The sequence below is a fragment of the Rhinichthys klamathensis genome, unplaced genomic scaffold, assembly GCF_029890125.1.
Source record: "Rhinichthys klamathensis goyatoka isolate OS25496 unplaced genomic scaffold, OSU_Roscu_1.1 h1tg000369l_1, whole genome shotgun sequence".
NCBI classification, from domain to species: domain Eukaryota; kingdom Metazoa; phylum Chordata; class Actinopteri; order Cypriniformes; family Leuciscidae; genus Rhinichthys; species Rhinichthys klamathensis.
Window position 1 is genome coordinate 1,584,028 of NW_026606877.1, and position 21,613 is coordinate 1,605,640.

The window sequence follows — 21,613 nt, forward strand, 5'->3', positions numbered from 1 at the left end:
TCCCTTCGGGCGGGCAGGGGCTCCGCAACGTTCCCTCCTACAGGTTGGGCACGTTTTCCCAGTGTTATCCAAATCCACTGAGCAGGTCTTGCGGAACAGCAGAGTGATTCTTCCTAGCTAGCTCCCGCCGTAAAGAAAACTAAGAAACTGCTTTGGCGGGGAGCTAAGCTGGGCGCTGGAAGGGGCCAGCACCATGGCGTGTCATTAGGGATCCTAATTCGTTGGAAACTCCTCCGACGAGACGTAGGAGTTCCCTAACGAAAGTAACGTCTCGGTTACGTATGGTAACCCTCGTTCCCTGAGTAGGGAACGGAGACATCTCGTCCCGTCGCCATGCTTGCTGTACCTTCGCGGAGGACTGGACACCATCCGGCTCCTCAGCGTAAGGCATATGTGTATGCGCTCGCTTCCGCTTTATACCCGCACTGGCAGGTGGGGCGCGGAATGCAAGTCCTGCATGCCAATATTCATTGGCTCGTTTTTAATTCACTCGAAGGCAATTGGTCTCCCTAGCGTGATCCCAATTCGTTGGAAACTCCTCCGACGAGACGTAGGAGTTCCCTACTCAGGGAACGAGGGTTACCATACGTAACCGAGACGTTTTAGTTCTAACATACGCTTCTTTAAAATGGGTAGGGTTGCTTAATGTATCAAATAATGAGACTAAAACTGTCCTGATGCAATTTGTTGAGGCTCCAGTTGATCTTTGCTGATGTTGACTTGATGAGAGAGAACCAGTTGGAGTCGTAGGATCTTTGGTGAATGGAAAGACAAGGCCCCAGCCTGGCAAAAACTTAGGGCTCCTTAAAAGACTCCTAGCTCAGCATCATCTTTACATCAGGATTTCTCAGAAAACGGATACACAACCGGATACAGGTGTGATCTTGTAATCAGTTATTTTTTAAAGTGTGAAGATGTCACACCCTCAGGATTTAAGTGAGCCAACAAGAAGTTTTTCCCTTTGGAGGAAAATGTTCGATCCTTTGTGCTTTAGCAGGGCATTTGAATTTGTAATTTGATTGGTTGTTTAAGATAATAACCTTCAATATTCTTATAATACTAATAGCAAAATGTAATGTAAATTAACAAATGGGGAACGGAGATTGGAGTTCATAGAGTCCAAACATGCAACACGTGTGATTTTGGTTAACCATAGTATGCAAGTCTGAAACATTAATCTAAAAGAGTTTAAAAGAGAGAATGAATAAATAGGCCAAACCCCATAAACAGAAAATCATGAGATGGAAAAATTGTATACATGTTTATACACAAGTGGTTATAGAATAGGATTAAAATGGTTTAGTTGTCCTTCTCAAAAAGAATAAAGTGAGAGTCACAACTTTCTGGAAATTCCTTCTGATCATAAACCTTATCAGTCTTCGTGTGTTCTATAACCAGAGTGTACTGCCTGTGTGTTAGCTTCATTTGGGATGTTAGTTGCAGTTTTCAGAGGATGGGTCACAGACCTTTGTTGGGAGAATGAGTTTGCTGGATTATTAGTTAAATATGATGCATGATTTGTTTGTGTGTGATTGGTCCAAACGCTACAGAATACAGCTCTTAATGCCACTTTGCAGCACTTTTACACATTGAAAGTGTGTCTAACTGTCACAAGGCACACATTGGCACAGATTGAAGACAGGCAGATGAAGAAAGTTCAAACAATATTTTTAATAAGAGTTCACAAAATAAACACAGAGCGTGGCTGCAAACGAATGTAATGTAATAGTAAACTGGACACTGAACTGAGGAAAAGGAGGAACTTAAGTACACATCCAAACAAGGCTAATTAATTAAACACAGCTGAACCAAACAAACGTCTCAGGTTACTACTGTAACGATAGTTCCCTGAGAAAGGGAACGAGACGATGCGTCACTTGACGCTTTGGGAACGCCCCCAGCGTGAATGCGTCTGAGCATCAATGTCAACTAGTCCAATGGAAAGAATGAGCGTCACGGGCGGGTGACGTCATGACCAGGAAGGCATAAGAGCACATCCGGTGAAACGCGGCATTAGCTTCAAAAAGTCGAAGCAAGCCGATCACAGGGATGCAGGAAGTATGGCAGGGTGACGCATCGTCTCGTTCCCTTTCTCAGGGAACTATGGTTACAGTAGTAACCTGAGACGTTCCCTTTCGAGGGAACTCGCGATGCGTCACTTGACGCTTTGGGAACGAGAATACCCAAAACGCCAGAATTCCAAGTACCTGAGTGTCAGTCTGTTGGAACTAAGCACTAAGCACCTGAGAACCTGGGGCAGCATCCAGGTCCAAACTGTAAAACCTGACGAATGTGAGCGGTGAAGACCAGCCTGCCGCATCACAAACGTCTTGGAGAGAAACCCCAAATAACAAGGCTTTAGAGGCCGCCATACCCCTCGTTGAGTGAGCTCTGACCACCAAGGGACACGGATGGTCAGAGTACTCGTATGCAAGTGAAATAGCCTCGACTATCCACTTACTAACCGTCTGTTTAGAAGCAGGAAGACCCTTCTTAGGTGATCCAAAGCAAATAAATAACTGGTCGGACTTCCTCATTGAAGATGTCCGATGAACATAAGTATCCAGTGCTCGCACTGGACACAAGAGGTTCAGCCTTTCCTGGTCCGCAGATGTAAAAGGAGGACAGAAACCTGCAGCACAATAGGCCTCGGAATAATGGTAGGCACCTTTGGAACATATCCATGTTTCGGGTAAGAATGCCTTGGCCATCCCCGGTGCACTCAAGGCAGGTGGGGACCGAAAGGGCCTGAAGGTCTGACTCTAATAGGGACGAAATAGCTAGCAGAAAATAGTCTTAAAAGAAAGGAACTTCTCTGAGACCAAATCTAAGGGCTCGAAGGGAGCCCCAGATAGGCCTTCTAGAACTATTGCAAGGTCCCAAGCCAGCACCCTAGTGCAAGTTGCAGGCCTCAGCCTCAAAGTGCCACGAAGGAAACGAGTGATCAGGGGGTCTCGACCCAAAAATGTACTACCCACCAGGGCGTGGAAAGCCGCAATGGCCGCCACGTATACCTTAAGCGTGGAAGGACACAGACCTGATACAAAGCGTTCTTGCAGAAACTCGAATACTGTGTTTACTGAACAGTTAACCGGATCCCACTGACGCTGGTAACACCAAGAAGTGAAAAACTCTCGAAATAGTGAATATAGTTTCCTCGTAGCGGGAGCTCTGGAGCTTAGAATGGTCTCAACAACCTCGGTTGAGAGACCACTCTCTATGAGTTGGGCCCCCTCAGAGGCCAAACCCACAGTTTCCAAATCCCCTGCCGGGGGTGCAATATTGCATCCCCTGCCTGAGACGGAAGGTCTCTCCTGATCGGGACCTCCAAGGGAGGTCCGTCGAGGAGAAAAATTAGGTCCGCAAACCAAATTCAGCTCGGCCAGGGTGGTGCTACTAAATAGGCTTATTCCATCCTGGCGGAATCACTCCAGAACTCCTGGGAGCAGAGCAACAGGGGGAAATGCGTACAGACGTAGCCTCAGCCACGTCTGCACCATAGCAACCAGCCCCGAGGGGACTGGTTGAGTGAGGGATAACCAGAGTGGACAGTGCGTCGTATGCTGAGACGAGAACAAATCCACTTCTGCCTGGCCATAAAACTCCCATATTTGCTCCACCGCCTCGGGGTGGAGTCCCCTGGCCTCAGCCCCTGCCTCGACAGGGTGTCTGCTCCAATATTCTGGCCCCCCTGGAATATACACTGCCCTCAGACAGCGTAATTTCCTGAGGGACCAAAATAATAGGCCACCAACGTGTTGTCTGTGGGTCAAAAACCAGAGTTTCCTCCATATAACCAAGGCGCGGGGATACTGCCGCGTGATCTTGATCGTACGGAGTGGGTTTCCCCTCAGGGAGAACCCTCTGGTCCTGAGCCACCACTGTAAAGGTCTCACGTACAGCAGGTCAAAGGGTATCACATTGAACGCTGCTGCCCTGAGGCCTAACAGTCACTGTTTCAGAACAACACATGATGGCCCCTCAGGTCTGGGAGGAGATGTCTCAACGCATTGAAGACGACCATCATCTCTAGGCAATTCATGTGCCAAGCGAGATGATGACTCCTCCCAAGCCCTGAGCTGAGCGGCCTTCCAATACCGCTCCCCAGCCGGTGAGGGAAGCATCTGTCGAGATAGCAACTCGATGGCAAAGAGCTCCCAACACCGAACCCTGGGTTAAGAACCAGTGTTTCCTCCATATAACCAAGGCACGAAGGCAGGGCCGCGTGATCTTGATCATACGAAGTGGGTTTCCCCTCGGGGAGAACCCTCTGGTCCTGCGCCACCACTGCAAAGGTCTCATGTACAGCAGGCCAAAAGGTATCCCGTTGGACGCTACTGCCAAAAGACCCAACAGTCTCTCGAACTGTTTTACAGTGCGTGACTGGCCTAGCCTCAGCTCTTTTGTGGCTGTTAGGATAGCAGCTACACGAACGGGCGACAGAGTGGCCCGCATCGTCACTGAATCCCATACCACACCAAGGAAAGTGGTTCTCTGTACTGGAGAAAGCACACTCTTCTTGGCATTGAGCCTCAACCCCAACATCTGCATATGAGCGAGAACGACACCTCGGTGCCGAACCGCTAACTGTTCTGATTCCGCTAGCCAGTCATCTATGCAATTCAGAATGCGTATACACTGCAGCCTGGCGGGGCCAGAGCTGCGTCTATACACTTCGTGAATGTGCGGGGTGATAGAGCTAGACCGAAAGGAAGTGCCTGATACTGGTGTTCTTTGCCCCAAAGAAAACCTTAGGAACCTCCTGTGCTGAGGGAGGATGGAGATATGGAAGTATACGTCTTTAAGATCTATCGTGACAAACCAGTCCTCGGATCTGATTTGAGTCACGATCTGTTTGAGTGTCAGCATCTTGGACTTGAGTTCCAGCACCAAACACTCCAACAGACGAAGATCTAGTATGTGACGCTGCTCTCCATCCTTTTTTGGAACAATGAGATAACGACTGTAAAGACCCGACGCAATGTCGGGTGAGTACACCTGCTCTATAGCTTTCTTTGCTAACAGGGCCTTTACCCCTTGCTCCATTACCAGAGAGATTACCATTACCCATAGAGATATATTTGGCAGTAGCTTCCGCGCTGCCAGAAAATCTACCAAGGGAACCAGCCCCTCGAGGCTGGCCTCTGGTGTAATAAAGACAGCCAGTTCGGGGACCTGAAACATACTGGCAGGAACCACCCGAACTGACTGTTTTCGAACCCCCCTCAGAGGGCGCGAGTCCGACGCAATGTCGAGTTGACGCTGCGCCAGAAGCTCGCTGGAGAACGCTGCGCCCCGAAGCACCAAGGGTGGCGGGGTTGGCAGAACGGTCCCCTGAGGGCACAGAGATGGAAAGGGCACCGTATAATGAGGTGTACACCATTCCACCCCGGTTGGGGCTGCCCTCACCGGTCTGACGCCGTGGCGCCAGACCTTTTCTTTTGAGCCGCAGCCTTCTCAGCATGAAGAACGGTCCTCGGATCCGGCTTCTGCTTTGAAGGCTTTGGCTGCTGTGTTGTGTATGAGAAACTAGCCGGCTGGAGCTGCTCACGCCCAGCAACCCCAGTGGGTTGGACATAGCGAGGGAGAGATTATCTTGTATCTTTCTCCATGATTCCCATCAAATTGAGCCAGAGGTGTCTCTCAGTGACCACATTTCTTTGGCTGCCATCCCTGAGAGATAAATCTGAGGCCCGACGGAGTTCTCAAACCCCATCGGGCCAAACTCCCTCACTTCTGTCCAAATACCACAGCAGGTCAGCCTGATATGCTTGCAGCACTGCTACAGTGTGCAAGCAGGCTCGTGCTAGACCAACTGCCATATATGCTTTTCCCACTAGATAAAAAAATAGTTTTCTTTAATGGTTTAGTGAGAGAAGCCGACGCCTTCAGGGACGATACTGAACCGGGAGACATAGCTCGCAAGTGTCTGTTCTACCCGGGGTATAGCCATACTCTTTTAACCCCCAAATATCTGAATATACATGAATGTGGGGCTAAAAAATGAGTAAGGCTTTTTCCATGATCTAGACAGCTCGCTGTGCAGATCGGGAAAAATGGAAGGCCCCGTGATGGAGGTGGAAAAATAGAGGGAAGGAAACTCGTTCAATTTATTTTAAGGACGAGTGCCCCCTTATTTCTGCTGGCCATTAAATATTTAATTTATCTACAGCCTTAGTAAACACCTCCACCAGCTTATTATTATATATATATTTTTTATATACATTCTTTATATATATACACTTTATTTTATATATAATATATAAACTATCATATATATATATATATATATAGGCTATATATAATTCTCATACGCTGGGGAAGAGATGGCAAATCCACTTCCCCCATGATTGTGTACACTTTCAATGCCCAGCACATCTACCTCCTCGGAGGTAGAGCACTGAAGCATTGATTTCTCTCCCCGGGCGGAAGAGACCGCAGCGCGGGCTTCCGAGACCGGAGAGAGAGCACTGGATCCCTCGTGGAAAGGGAGGAGATAAGATCCGCGGACCCGTCTCCAACCCCGTAACGAGATCCTATTCGCGATCCACAGGAATGCATTCTCCGCGCTGCCTCGGCAGACGCGTGTCCTGCACCCCGAGGATCGCGAGCCTGGCCACTTTCCTCGAAAAGTGACAGGCGGGAGTGGAGCATGCGAAGCGAAAGCTTCTCACAATGTTGCAATCAGCCCCCTCGGAGGCTGATACCGCATGCTCCACTCCCAAACAAACTACACAAAGCTCGTGTGTGTCCCCACCCGTTAAATAACGCGGGCAGGGAGAAGCACAGAGTTTGTAAAGTTGTTTCGCCATAACTCTTCCCAATAATATCGAACAGACAACAATAAATAGACAGAGACAGAGTAACACAGATCGCTTGCTGAGACACAGAAGCTAATGCCGCGTTTCACCGGATGTGCTCTTATGCCTTCCTGGTCATGACGTCACCCGCCCGTGACGCTCATTCTTTCCATTGGACTAGTTGACATTGATGCTCAGACGCATTCACGCTGGGGGCGTTCCCAAAGCGTCAAGTGACGCATCGCGAGTTCCCTCGAAAGGGAACTCATAATGACGACGACCATGGAAACAAAGGAGGAGCGGGAAAATTAACAAAGGAAGACAGAAAACTAGTGAATACTAACTAAAAGTCCATGAATACTAAAACAAACTGAACATAACTGTGACACTAATGTGAAAGCAATATTATTTTTTTCTGCAGACTGAACGAGGTGTACTTGACCAATATACTCGTCATGGTGCCATGAGGATGAGATGGATGCAATTATCATGTAATGGGCAAACTAGACCTATTTGAAATGGGAAATTACAGGATAATGTCAGAATCTTATTTGATGGTGTTCTTCAGTAAGGGATATGAACATGCATCTGAACTATCTTCAGTGACGATACAAAACATTTTGTACAGAAGACACATTAGGCCTACTCATACTTCCATTAACGAGGATTCTGATGTCCGTTGACATTTAGCAGGTGCTTTTTTATCTGAAGCAACTTAAAATACATCGTAGAGACAATCCCCTTTGGAGTAACCTGAAGTTAAGTTCCATGCTCAAGGACAAAATGGGATAGGAGCTGCAATTTTAGTCATTCATTAGCTCTCAAACATCATGTCCTTCAACCTAAAACTGAATCAAACCATTTTGAAAATCTCTTCTGAACATATATGCTAACATATGTTATTTATTTATTTATTTAAATACGTTTCTGGGTCACGCACATCTTTGTTTGTGCAATATAATAAATGAACTTGAGTTTTCACGTCATAAATTAAATCGACATTTAAACTCACTGAGTTAGCAGTGCAAGTTAATTTCAAAGGTACATTTATTGCATGGCGTTAAATTACTGTCCTTGAATTTAGAGGTTAAAAGGGTATAATTACAGTAATAAAAAGGAGAAAGTGCTGTGACAGTATTAGAGCAGATTTCACATTGTTCACCAAGGACACACAATCTCATTTGTCAATGTCTAAGTCTTTGCAAAATTTCCAAAAGCTCCCTCCATGATTGTCCACTTACTTAGATGCAAGGCACCATAACTATACTATGTGATCTTCAGTAAGGGTCATCTACAGATGTTCATGTCTGAACTGATAACTGATACAATGATAGAGGGCAAGCTAGTTCTGATCTAGAAAAAGATTAATTTAGGTGGACAGATTGAGAAGATAAAACAATGAAACTGGCACAAGCAGAAATTCAGAACTACCTCACATAATGGCATTTAAATAGGTGATGAATACCTTTTGTCTTCCACTTGTCCTGTGCGTCTAATGCTATGCAAACAATCTCTCTCTCTCTCTCTCTCTCTCTCTCTCTCTCTCTCTCTCTCTCTCTCTCTCTCTCTCTCTCTCTCTCTCTCTCTCTCTCTCTCTCTCTCTCTCTCTCTCTCTCTCTCTCTCTCTCTCTCTCTCTCTCTCTCTCTCTCTCTCTCTCTCACTGCCAACGACATGCATGCTGCTCCGTGCTCTCTTTGGAACCAATTAAAATCACATAATATATAAAAAAAGATACTGAATGTGGCATCTGTGAGTGTAGCACATTGTAAAATGAATGATGAGGTTCTGTATTTACATACTGTGAACCAATGGCATCATGAAAGAATTGCAGCTGTCAGCCTGCCCAAGGACATCCAAGTGGTTTTAATGATATTGTAGGAAAAAATCATGAGGCATAAAATGTAAAGTCAAAAAGACATCAAGTCTAATATTATGATAATCAAGCTCTGCAAAACAAAGTCCCGCTGTATGTCCAAAATTCATATTGTTTGTGCATTCATTATTTTCGCTGTGCAAATGCAAATACGATAAATCACATTTTCAACTACTTAATATGACAGAAATAAGAACCAAGTATTTAAAACAACTGTGAATATTCAAGGCAAGAAGGTCCTGGTTCAAGTCAGGAGGTCCTGGTTCAAGTCAGGTTAAGTCAGGAGGCCTTTATGGAATTTCCTCTGGGTGCCCCGGGTTCCACCCCAATCCAAATAAACGCATAGGTGAATTGGAGACATTAAATTGTCTGTTGGTGTGAGTGTAAATGTGTTCATGCCTGTGACAGACTGGCGATCCATCCATGGTCTTACCCTTTATATGGCCTGATTCATGTGGCTCCAGCATTCATATGACCCTACATAGAACAAGCCATTTTTTAAAATGCATGGACAACATTTAAAAAAAAACAGATTACTTTTTTTCAACAAACAGTTTTGTGTGAATGACTAACGTTTGTTCTTTGTTTAAAACAGATGCAACAAAATTGGATTATACAATCATCTTTTAATGAAAGCTCCTGGGAGATCTGAGAAACCAAAGGATTTTCAGAAGTCACGTTGATGCTACATTTTCAAACCTTCTGGATGTGAAGGCAAAATCACTGAACTCAAAGCTCATAAAGAAATATTGATATCACTTTGCATCCATGCACTGACATAAGCCTCAGGCATCGAAGCAGAGGGAGTCCTGCTGTGACAGACAAAAAAAGAATAGGTTGAGCGCAAAGGTGTTATCCTGGTTCCTGTGATTCCTCTCTGATTACTGCTCTGCATTCAGCATGCTCTCATGCCCTCATTTTCCATATCACAGCCAATCCATTCTCAGCTTCCTCGATGCCCACTCTGTTATTCCACCCATACTGCTCGTAAAGGGAATTCTCCAATCTAAACCTCATTCTAAGTAGGTGTAATTAAAAGGCTTTCATGGTAATATTCCCTGCTTAGGACCCTGTTTGGATTGTCCCTCCAGCTGCAGGAAAGTCCAGCTCGCACTTTCCAGCCAGAACTCATTATAAGGCCCCATTTTCGACAGCCAAAGGCTGACTGGAAGTACATTACAGTAGATGAATTGAAGGCTAATTTTATACAAGTGGAGTTTGGAGACCTGAACTTGTAATACTCAAATGAGCTCCCACGCTTCAAAAAACATGATGGCAGCTTTAAAAAATAAGAGGCTCCAAAATAAAGAATATTTCATGTTTCTTGGGATGATGATTGCTTAGGGTAACAACTAAAAATATGGTGGCTCAGCTCGGCTTTAAAACCACAATAGGCATTCAGAAGAATATCAATTTAGTATAAAAAGCCCTTTTGGATTCAACAGTGTAATATGCAGCACGGGACCAGACAACCACTTCCCAGGGACTCAAAACAATTTGAACACAAGCTTAAACTACTCTAAACTGTTACCTTGTCTCCAAAGAAGAACTATATCTGGCATTTTATTTGACAGAGATCACAACAAAGGAATATAAATGTGCAATGAGCCTGCATCTCACATCAGAGACCACTCAGCCTACGTCCCACTTCCCATTCGCCTTCCTCTAATCTCTCACATCAAAGTTTAATACCTAACATTTCCAGGGCCTCTGAAGTTGTATGAAAATGATCCTGTCAAGTCCTTTAATCTGGGGGGGGGGACAGTCATATGAAAGTGATTCATTTAATTTGAGAACATTTTAAATTGCAGCAGCTAATGAAATATTAACAAAGATGAAATGTAAAGAGACATTTTTTTATATTCTCAGTAAAGGTTTTTTGATTTTTACTAATATTATTTGTATGGAGTACAAAAAAAAAAAAAATCAACCAGTCAGTCACTCAAAAAATATCTGTTTGCTTTGCAGATAAAATTAAAATTCAGCCATCAGAACATTACAGAGCTTTGTATTAGAAACTGTTCTTGCGTGATCGATAAAGTGTGTGGTCCGCATACTGTAGGAAATAAAAGAGAGTTAGACTTTGTGAGATAAACTTTGTTCTTTTGAGTGGGTCCTCATCAATCTCTTTTCAACTCTTTTAGTGTGTTTGTCTCTGTCTTTAAATCATGTAGCAAACTTTTTCTCATTGTCTCGTCTTCATCTCCAGCCAATTCGCCGCAATGCCAGATTCATTCATCTGTCATTTGTGTCAGACATAAAGAAAAGCATCTACACACAAATCCCTTTCTGAATAGAAACCATTGAAATCAGCCGAGTTGAGCCTCTCTCAATGAGCAATCAACGCCATTTGAGCTCCTACTGAGAACTCTAATTAGGATCTATCATAATTTAAATGATTTAGAACTCTGCCATGTGCACTTCAATCTAAAAATGAGAAAACGAAGCATCGTGGTGATGGGAAGCGTGTGCTGCCGTCATTTTATTGTGTTTAGTACTATTTAAGCTGACACTTAATGTATTGTAGAGTAAAGATCCCCTTTCCTTTCTGTATGCACGTAGACGTGACATCAGCTGTGCAATTGAGAATCATTCATTACCTTCAGCTCTCTGCTGCATAGAATGCTAATGTTACAAGATGGTGGTAGCATTATTTATTTTTCAGCAGTTCTGTGCCTTGTAGGTCAGAGGGGCTGGGAATGTCTTTATAACTTGAGGTGTCTGAGCTGTGATTGTAACTCGGTAGCTTGATGTGCTATGTGTGAGAGAGAGAGAAAAGAGAGAGGTAGAAGAGCCAGATGTGGATGAGGGGAAGACGGAAAGGTGAGAGAAATGGTGGTTTGCAGTCTCTCCCTGTGATTTCCTATCAAACCAGTTCCCACAAAAATCTGTCATAGGACATGCCCAGTTGGAAGTATTCTAGCGTCCAAACAATATGACGTTAGCTAACCTAACTGCATTCCATGGCAGACATCCATGTTTGTCTGATCTCATCTTACGCTGACAGCTAAACAAGACATCTGTCCTTCGCAGCTGTGATGAATTCATACTCATCTGCGAGAGCTATTTCTTGGCCCTTGTCATCCAGAATCGATGAGCAAACCTGGCTGATACCCCCATGCAAACAGCCATCTGATACATATCTACCCCTGCTTAAGTCCCACACAAATGTATGATACTGTCCACTGACAAGGTGTTGATCTGAAGTGTTGAGACATTCGGCTCTTTTTTTGTGGTGAAAAGGTGGGAATATGTTGGTGGTATTAGTGGGACTCTAGTTGATAGCTGTAATGAGGCAGCTGAATGTTGGTCTACTGCTGGGTTAATAATTCTCTGCTGCGCTTATTGGCTGCCTATTATTGTCTTGAAGGAACATTCGCATAATACCCTGGCCTACAGTGATCTGTAATCTGATTGAGGAGATAAATGCTGCAGAGATGTTTCAAAATGGCCAGTGTTCCAAGAATCACTAGAAGAATCACAAAACAGTATGCTAAAAAGTAAATAAGGGGTAATAGATGTACAGTATTCCTATATATAAAATGGATATTCACCAATTAAACAAATATGAAGACATGAAAAAACTGTTGATTTGTGAAATGCATAATTATTTTATAATCTACCTCCATATTACCTTAAAGGATTAGTTCGCCTCAAAATGAAAATTTCCTGATAATTTACTCACCCCAATCCCCTCCAAGATGTCTTCAGTGGAAAAGAAATTACGTTTTTTAAGGAAAACATTTCAGAATTTTTTGAAGAATGAAATTGTTGAAGTCCAAATCAATGCAGTTTTAAAGGGCTTTGGAGTGCTTCAAAGGGCTCTGCACGATCCCAGGTCAGGAATAGGGTCTTATCTAGCGAAAGGATCGGTGAAAAATAAACGTATTAAAAATAAAATAAATAAATAACTGAAATGGAACAATAAATATGTTATAAGAATTACAATGAAATATAATGTAATTTTCTGTAATACTGTATTTGTTCCCAACATCCGTTTTCGAGAAAAAATAATTAATTAAGGAGCCATAAAGACCAAGGGAAATATACTTGGCAGGATGTGGTGATGGTGACAGTAGGAGCGCATTCCATTTATGTAATGAGTCTACTAGAAAAAGCGAGAGACAGAGATAGAGAAGGGACAAAGAGCTCAGCTTTATTTGGTGGCTTCTCATTCGCTGGAGGCCATGATAACATCTTTGTATTTAATAATGGTTTAATTAAAGTAGTGCTCAACTGGCCTTGAATAGAAATATAAGGTTTCAGCAAATGGTTCAAAACCAAATGTCATTTCATTGGCATACAAATTCATGATATATAGCATCTATCTCCTTGGTTACAAACACTTTGAATCAGAAGTGTCTTCACATTTCATCTTCAAAGAGGAAAACTATTTAAAAAATATTGCAAACATCAGATTGCTGGGGGAGTTGTAATCTAATAAAAAGATTGTGTCAGTACAAGCAAAATATAACATTGTAGCCTGTTTCTGACTGTTTGTATTCAGTGTTGATCTCATCATTTTCCGTACGAAGTAAATGCCAGTAAACATATTTAAATAAGAATGCAGTTCTTTCCTAACTATAAAACCATCACCCAGATCTATTGGCTTCATAATTGGATTATACTTCTTCCATAAATTACTCTTATTGGGCTGGAGTGTCGAACACCACTACGCCAAAAAGGAAAGACAGGGCCTGCAAGTCTTGATCTTGTGAATTTTTCCTCTGTGTTCATGTTTGCATCTCTTTGGTTGATAAGCAAACATGCATTCCTTCGACGTTTACTTTTTAAAAACCTTTTATTTATTTATTTCCATTCGATTATACAAAAGTGAAAGAAGGTGATACAGAACATGAACACAGCCTGTAAGCACCTCTTAGGTTTCATTTGGAGTTATAAAAAACCCATTTGCATGAAAATGACATACTGAAATTGCAATCAGATGGCAGCGCGCAAGGCTGAAGTGTCATTTTCGGGAGATGAGGATACGGCCATATCTTTAATTGAAAAGTGAATGAGGATAAAACCTTGTACTGATATGCGGAGAGAATGTTCTGTTAACCCTGCTATTGTCTTCTCATTGTTCATTATTTTATGTAGCCTACCCCAGTAAAAAAAATGGTATACTTAAGTACAATTTATTAAGTATAACTGAGTGTATTTATGCCTCACTATAATACTTAAAGTCTGCTAAATTGGAACAACTAATTTTGTACTAAATGCATTTTAGTTGTCCAAAAGTAGTGCTAAAGTGCAACTTAAGTTGTATTTAATATACTTGTTTGTGCTAAAGTGGAACTATTCCAAGTATACTTAAGTACACTTTAAAAATACTCTTGTATTTAAGTTTTGAAATGCAGAATTCACTCAGCAAAAAATTCAAATGCATTTTGGTGACATTACAATTGCCATTCAATTACACTGTAAGAGTGTTGAACATACATTAGTATTATACTGATAACACTTTTAGTGATTAAATTAAAACACATTGCAATGGCATTCCAAGTAAACTTGAAGTGTGCTAATGGCATCATTATAGTGTGCTTCAAATAGGCTACGATAAAGTAATCTTTATAAATAATGGCACTGCTTGAGAATGTGCCTTCTACCAGCCCATTGTCATCCCAAGGCGTCATCTAACTGACGCTTTTGACCATGCGTCAACATGCCGACGCACATGGTACCCCTTAAGCGTCAATATGAGACGCGCCTCCTAGTGGTCTAACCCTAAACCTACCCATAACGGAAGCGTCATCTAACTGACGCTAAAGGGTGCCATGTGCGTCGGATTTAGACGCATGGTCAAAAGCGTCAGTTAGATGACGCCCGAGGATGAGCGTCTCATATTAACGCTTAAGGGGTACCATGTGCATCGGCATGTTGACGCATGGTCAAAAGTGTCAGTTAGATGACGTCTTGGGATGAGAATGTGTTGCTTCTACAGACAAACTCCAGTAACTCGCTTATCTAGAGAATATCAATGAGACAATGAGAACAGATGTTTGTACATTAATGTAGGAACCACTTGGGACTGGAATCGAACCTGGGTCGCCCAAGTCACTTGCTCGCAAATGCACTTGTTTTACCAGTTGTGCCATCACGCAGATATGAATCAAGCAAAACTGGGGTAACTTTGTGTTGTTTCTTTACTGTTACAAGTTCAGCTGTAAGCAAATCGATTTTTCCATCAATGACAGGTCCAATTAAATGGAGATCAAAAAAGCTAATGTCACCGGGTGAACAAACTAGGAACCAAAAAAAATTTGTTGACTCGTTTCCAGGGGGAAGAAATGCCTGTGTAACACCGGGCTGGCTCTGGGTTTACACATCATGGCCACCGACCATAATGAGCGCCAGCTGAAGCCAATGAGTAGTGCTTCATTGAACCACCTGCCTGGGAAAAAGGAGTATAAAGGGAAAAGAGAAAAGCTGGTTGGCGTGTTCAAAGCTGGTTGTCCCAGAGAGAAGTGGTTGTCTCAGTGCAGGCGCTGGTTGCCTCGGAGCAGTTTTGGGCACAAGCTTCCTCGGGAAAATTGTCTGGGTGTGAAAGCCGCCCAATGGAAGTTTGCTGGATCAGAGTGATCGTCTGTGGGAAATCTACTGGACTGAGTTATCGATTGAACCTGCACTGTGAAGAGAGGGAGAAAGATGAGTGAATTGATTTCATCTTACGAACATTCAAACAGCCTGGAGAGGATGCAGTGAGTGTGGATCTGACTGTTGGAGAAGCTATGTGTTTTAGAGTGTGTTGAGCAAGAACGGAAGATTTAATGTCCCCCACGTGAGTGTAACAAACGGATTGTCGGCCTCTGATCAGCCCTATCGTGTGAGTGAATTGCAGTGCTTTTGCCTTATTGATACACATTGATTCCTGGCTATGGATTTGAAGTGAACACGAGTGTGGTGTGTTTTTGCTGAGAAGTGGCTCAATCCATGTTTACACGTTTGTGGAAAGCTGTTATCTACTCTCCCTCAGAAGCCAGAGTGATACAGCTGAGCTGGAAAGTATTCTGCACTGCAAAGAATCCTTACCTTTCTACTCACTGTCTGAGTTTGGAAGTATGCAGCAACGCTGGTGAAGTAAGCTTTTAAACCACTGTCTCATTATTGTGCACCGACGAAGAGTACTTTGTACCGTGAAGAATCCTTACCTTTCCACTTACGGTCTGAGTCTGGAAGTATGCAGCATTGTTGGTGAAATGAGCTTTTAAAGGGGTCATATAATGGTACATGCACTTTTACAAGTTGATTGTACTGAAATGTGTGTTGGCAGTGCCTGTACACAACCATCATAAAATGATAAAAATCCATCCAGTGTTTTTGTTTTAATCTCCTTATGTTTTCCCCTGCCTCAAATCAAGCCGTTCGACCGTGTGACGTCACATGGTCAGAAGCCCCTCCCACGATTGTTGATTGACATGAGCGTTTCAACACAGACCCGCCCTCGCTCGTGAGCCAGCTGTCAATCATAGTCCGCGTGGACCGGTGCGGTCATTGTTTATATGCTGGAGCACTGTCTATGAGCAGAATGGCGTCTAACGGTCTAAGCGATTGTGGTGTTCTGTTCTTGGGTGTAATAACGAACACAGCAGTCATTTTAATGTTCCTAAATCCGAACCGCTGAAGACGCAGTGGCTGTGTTTGTTTTCGAAGGGAATATTCCCCACGAGCAACGTCAATGCTTTCATGTTTGCGTGAATCATTTCACACACCAGACTGCTTTATAAACGAGGATCAGTATAAAGCTGGATTTGCTAAGAAGCTCCACCTGAATAAAGGATCGGTACCAACTATTCGTGTTCCTGCTGAATCTCCATAAGAACGGAAGTGAGTGTAACATTTTATTAAACTTTATATTAATATATTAAATAATCTTTGCAAATCGCTAGCTGCACGCTTCACAATGAATGTGTCTAAGGTTTACACTTAGGGTACATTACGGCATCTTTTCTATGTATGACGTTCTCAATATAATTCATAATCCCACGTTTATACTGAACAACGCGTTATGGTTATTGTGTTATTGTGTTCAAACGGTGTACGCACAGAACAGAGAGGCGGGGTGAGCAAAGCTCATTATCATTTTAAAGTCATATGCACTGAAATGGTGTGCTGAAAACAGAGCTGTTTTTGACCAGGTAAAATAAGTGTTTTCTTACAATACTAATGAGAATTTTTAATTAAAGTATATTACAAACTTTTAATTTAGACCCTAAAGAATCATATTAGCTTGTACAAAAATGGCATTATATGACCCCTTTAAGTCACTGTCTGTCCCACGAGCCTATTCGACGAGCCTGACGACGAGAGGAGTCCCTGTCTGTCCCACGAGCCTAATCGACGCAAAGAGCCACGAACGTCCCTGTCTCTGCTTTTACCCTGTTTAAACCGAATAAAAACTTACATTTTAAAGTCACGGTGGTCGTCTGCCTCTTGGTGTCCTCTGGTGTCTGCTCCTCCGGAGTGTGGTGAAATAACCCTTGGCTTTAACCCCGGTGACACTAATCACTGAGAAAAGTCTAAATATATGCACAGTAATATGATGCCATAAAGAATCGCATGTACATGGTAAGATTTGTGAAAGTGTACATAAGATTGCAAGCGTAAATGAAATTTATGTGTGTCATGGTGCGTTCACACCGGACGCGAATAGCGCGTCAGGCGCGAGTGATTTCAATGTTAAGTCAATGCAAAGACGCGTTACGCGCGTAAAAAATTCCTGCGGCGCGAATGAGGCGTAGAGCGCGCCGCGGTAGACGCGAATACGCCTCATTCGCGCGTCAAGTTCGCGCGAATGGCGCGAATTGAGCGTCTGGCGCGTTAAGCGCGTTACGCGCGAATGATTTAGTTAGTGCTATTTGTGCATTCACGCGTTTGACGCGAATTCGCGTCTGCCGCCCGAGTTGAAAAATCTGAACTTCTGCGTCAATTCGCGCCGCGTTAACCAATCAGGAGCCTAGCTGCTGGCTGCTGTCACGTGGTGAAGTATCTGGATGCTTCAATAAATTATTTTGTAATATATGACTGTGGTTCTAATGCACAACAAAGCAAATATTTTATCACATAAAACTTGATTTCAATATATGAGACATATTCATTTTGCATTGAATGCTATTTATTCCATATCTAGATTATATGAAATATTATTATAATGTAAAGACAACCAACATATAAGTTCGTGTCTGGACAGTGATGTGTGAGAGAGAGAGAAAAATCACAGGACAGATTAATCACTTTTGGAGGCTGGCTTCATTTATTATCAAAACAAAAATAAATGACAGATTAGGTGGATGCGGGCGAGGGTGAACCTCGCGCCGGGCTGTAGAGCGCGGGCTCGACAGGCATAGCTAGACCACTCGAGGCCGAGGGCTTATACGGCCTACGCTGTCCTCATCAGCGTCCTCACCATTAGGTCCACCAAACCTAGCTCCTGGATTAAATTGTGAAACTCCTGAAACCCTCCGGAGGTTCTGGTGGACCCGAGTACAGCGACGATGTCCCCTACGGAGCTGCTTCTGCTCTCCAGAGCATATACGAGCGGTGACTCTCTCGAATAATGCTAATGCTAATGCTCGATAAACATCTAAAAAGATGGCCGCCAACGGGTTTCGAAACTTTCGCCTCCGGATTTCGCCTCTGACGCGCGTAAATTTCGCTTCAAACTTTTGTTTTTACGCGCGTCAATTTCGCCATTGACACGCGAATTAACACAAAGTGGTCAAGCGTCAAACTAGACGCGGTAGACGCGAATTTGACGCGCTATTCGCGTCCGGTGTGAACGCACAGTAAGAGAAGATTTGTAAAGGTGTAAATCGCCTTTCAAGTGTAAGAAAAAAAGGTTTGCTGCATTTTACTGTTAATCGTAAGTGTAATGCATGTATTGTTAAACTGCATCTTTAAGCTTACGCAAAATAAATAGGATCTGTATTCTTCTAACTTCCATTTTTCCGCGCTTACACTTTTGGCACTTTTTTTTTTTTCTCGCACAAATATGGCCAAAAGCACTGCAAGCAGCAAATGGCAACCAAAAACAACAGAGTCGGGAACTGCAAAACAGATTGATCGCGTAAAATCAACCTTTGTGTAAAAAAAAAAAACTGTTGCAAATGTCTAAAAGACTTCTTGTGTACATGCGGCAAAAAAGTTCCCGAAACAACCCGATTTGTACAGTTGCGTCTTTCTTTTACCTGCACTTACATTTTTGGCACGATTCTCTCACTCATTGAGTTTTAGTTGGGTATAAAGTTGAGTCTGGCCTAACTTATAAGTATTTTAAATGACTTACAATTCAGTCAGAAGACTTCTCTGTAATATACCGTATGTTCTTGTATAAAGTCTTTAAAAAAATCAAGCCTTGTTGGGCAGTAATTGTAATCAATTAAATATTTTAATTGGTTACTTTTCTTTTTTCAAAAATATGAAGGCAAATAATCACGTTTTGAGTCAAAGGTGCTCTGGGCTTTTCATCAGCTCTGGGCTTGTTGGGGTTTTAATGACGTATCAGTATCCAAAAAGGCAATCAGCTCAACAGTCTTTTATACTCCTTTTTCACACCAAAGTTAGGTTCTAATCTTCTTGATTGACGCAAGTTGTAACTTTTCCAAAGTTTCACAGATCCTTCTCAAGGCCTCTTAGGTGCAAACTGTCTGCCTTTTCATTTCCTTGAACTCCAGAAAACTCAATCAAGAGGGCTAATTTCCTTTTAAGGTTCTAGGAGTAGAAACACAGTAGAACCACAGTTCTGTGTGTCCTTGAGCACACACACACATACAGTATGCACACACACTTCTGCTCCTCCTTCTCATGGGTAATAGGCACACACACACAAATAACTAACAATTACTGTACATCTCTGCCAATACAGTATGAGGCATTTCTTAGAAACAAAATAACAACATTGTACGCAATGCATCCAGTACATTGGCTAAATATCTGTAACATAAAGGTGTATACAATTAGACAAGTAGACAGGGTAATGACATTGCACTTGATATAATACTGTACAATAGTATTCTACAAACTTATTAACATATTTTCTGACATTTCGCTTGAGACTTGCTGATATATATGTTATATTTAAACTTTATTGCACAATGCACATTTCTTAATATTAAGCCTAAAATGTGTTTCAACATCTATATTAGTAAGGATAGTATGATCTCTGTATAACATCAGTCTTTCAATGCAAGATATTTAAAGTGTACCTAAAGTATACTTGCAATAGTTTCACTTTAGCATGTATATCTTTAGTTGGAAATCGGCACTATTTCTGAATAACTAAAGTACATTAAGTACAAAATCAGTTGTTCCAATTTAGCAGACTTTAAGCGTACCAATTTAGTATACTAAATTGCAGGGTATTTATATTAAGTACATACATATGTATTTGTAGTATACTTAGCATAAAATACATTTATTTAAATTATATTTTAGTATATTTATTTTTCACTAGGGTAATCTCTCTTTCTCATTGTTCTCGCGGTCTCTTCATCTTTGTCTCCTAACTGTTTTTGTAATAATCAAATCTACTTTATGCCTGTGTAATGAAATAAATAATTTTTTAAAGAAATATTTGTTTTCTTTCTCTTTTCTTTTATAAGATGAACAATGATGCTAATGAATTACACATGACTTAGATTAAAGCTGCAGTCCGGCGTTTTTCCTCTTTGTCGCCATCTCTGTTTGAAATCTGCAATTGCAGTCATTCGCGGAATTATCAACTTTACGTGAGTTCTACTTCAACACCCTCGACACGGCACAGCGCGGATGAACACAGTGTTTGAGGAGAGTGTGCTGTGCAGCTGTCAGTCACCGCGCCGATGTGGAGACTGGCATTCAGAATCACAGATTTTTCTTTTTGGAAGTATGACCAACATTAGAATTTTCACCGGAAAATATCATCTGAACTAGTAAGAAACATCCACTTTTGTTCTGGTTCTGACATTGCAGTAAATCGCGCTGATTAAATCTAACAATCGCTTATAAGTTATCATATCACGCAAAACCGTGCAAATTATACTTTGTTCCCTTTCGAGAGGTTCCTCCTATTGCGTAAGTAGCTTACGCTATGGGAAAACTCCTTTTCTCGAGAAATATTGAAGTCTTTATGTAAAACGAATTGCAACTGCACAGCATACAGCAATGAGCGAGGCAGCTCGGTCATTGGCTGTGCTGCGGCAACTGCACGAACCTATGACGGGGCGACTCTGAACCCGCTTCCAATGAGCGTGCTTCGCGCCCGCGCACGTCAGAGCCCGCCAAGATGGGCGAGGCCAAGGGCTATATATTGGGCGCCCCGTCGTCTGAGTTCTTTAGATTTAATCTCTTTCAGCAAAGACCTTCTCTTCGCTGGATCCTCCGGATTTCTTGGAGTCTTTTCGCCGCCGCCGTCGACAAGCCTACAGCAGGACTGCTTCGAGGACGCCGGCGACTTCAGCCGCCTTCGATCGCCTTCTGCTAAGCCATCCGGCGCGCATCACCTTTATATCCTTTCAAAGCTTTACAGTGTTCGCCCCCGCGACACTTTTCTAAAAGAGCAAATTCAAGGCGTTGTTTCAAATGCCTTCCTGCGCCTCGTGTCGAGGCCCTCTTCAGGACGGGGATCGTCACATCATTTGCACCCGCTGCTTGGGACCGGACCACGCAGAGGCTGCCCTTACTCGAGGCGGATGTCCCGAGTGTGACGCCCTGGGCCTCACCGAGCTGCGCGCTCGCTTCGCCGTTTTCACCGCGAACGAGCCCACTTCCACCGTGCTACCATCCCCTCTGGTCGAGCCGCGCAAGAAGAAGCGTCGCTCACAGAGGCCGCCAGAGCACGCGGTTTGCAGTGATGTCACGCCGGGCCAATCCCTGCGTGCTTCACCACCACCCGAAGACTCCCCACCGCCAGTCCAGTTCACACAGGCGGACCAGCACCCCTCCAGCGGAGCAATGGGT